General features: G+C 43.7%; 1 non-coding gene across 1 annotated transcript; it reads right to left on the bottom strand.

Moving 5' to 3' along the window:
* Positions 1 to 927: 927 nt before the first annotated feature.
* LOC118025355 lies at positions 928 to 1141 on the bottom strand. The gene has a single exon (XR_004683293.1). It is a non-coding gene; the product is annotated as a small nucleolar RNA U3 (small nucleolar RNA).
* Positions 1142 to 1466: the final 325 nt, after the last annotated feature.

A 1466-nucleotide genomic window follows, 5' to 3' on the forward strand; every position in this document is an offset into this window, starting at 1 on the left:
GTTTCCTGAATTTTCTGTTCCAGTCACAATGTAACAATTATAGATACAACATGCATTTAAATCGAATCTCCATTATTGACATTTCTCCATTATTTTCTTAAGTCTATGCAATCAATAATTTCCATGATGTAAATACTCTCACCGTGGCTGATTTCAATCTACCACCTTTAAGTCACGAATGTGGATTTGGAAAGAGATGCAAAATAGCACAGCATTAGTTGTGGTATTTCTACCATACAGACTAGATGTAAATAACCTCAAGAGCATAGATAATAATAAAATGTGGTAAAATAATTGGAAAATGAGGAGTTCTGAGTATTTATTACCTTTGTTTTTAACATAATTTATTTCATTGTAAGTATATGTAATATACTTATGTGCACTTATGTACTTAGACTTATCCAGCACTCCACCACCAAAGATAGAACCAAATCACAATCCTGGCTCAAACCACATTTGGTAAAGAAAACTAGATCAGTGGCTCAGAATATTAATACCTGACGAATTTTTAAGGCCACTTCCTTTTCCCTAAGTGATATCATTAGCCATGTGGGTGAGGAAGTAATTCTGGGTTGCTGTACAGCTTCTAGGCACCTAGCATCTAGCACCTCTTGTTTCTTTCAAGAAACATTTGAGTGCTTCTCAAAGTGTGGTCCCCAGCATCAGTATAACCCCAAACATTTTGGAAATGCAAATTTTTGGGTCCATTGCCAACCTATTGAAGCAGAACCTGTGGGGACAGGGCCCTGAAAGCTCTCTCCCATGTTCCTAATGCATATTCAAGGTGTTTCTGACATGTGCTCAAGTTCCATCTTTTCTAGGGACTAATAGTTTGAATAGTACTGCTCTTTTGGCTGTCCCACATTGTTCTCACCCCTTGCTGTAGATGATGGCGTGTCAGCCTTTATCCTCCCCCACCCCCCGAAAACTACTCAGATGGTGTCCCTTCCCTCCTAGTTTCACAAAGGAGGAGAAGAATGATCATCAATGACAAAGGGCAGCTGCAGAAGCCACGCCCAGAGCCAGCTTCATGCTCAGAAAGGGACATTGCACCTCCTCTTCATGGTTTTGGGTACTCTACATGTTCAGAGAAACTTCTCTAGTAACGAACTGTAGAAATGATCCCTGACAGTATAGTCTTTGGAATGTCAGCTTTTAAATTCAGAATCCTTGTTAGTGCTTTCAGGCATGCTCACCATGCAGTAGTTAGGAAAAGAGTTCTCGTCGACTGGTCCCTGTGCAAGGCTTCACCTCCATCCAATATGCTTTGCAAGATGGTGCTGTGGGATGGGCGCCTGGGTGGCTCAGTCGTTAAGCGTCTGCCTTCGGCTCAGGTCATGATCCCAGGGTCCTGGGGTCGAGTCCCGCATCGGGCTCCCTGCTCGGCGGCTCAGGTCATGATCCCAGGGTCCTGGGATTGAGCCCTGCGTCAGGCTCCCTGCTCGGCGGGAAGCCTGCTTCTCCCT

The sequence above is a fragment of the Mirounga leonina genome, unplaced genomic scaffold (genome assembly GCF_011800145.1).
Source record: "Mirounga leonina isolate KUSES-001 unplaced genomic scaffold, KU_Mleo_1.0 Mir_200, whole genome shotgun sequence".
In the NCBI taxonomy this organism is placed as follows: Eukaryota; Metazoa; Chordata; class Mammalia; order Carnivora; family Phocidae; genus Mirounga; species Mirounga leonina.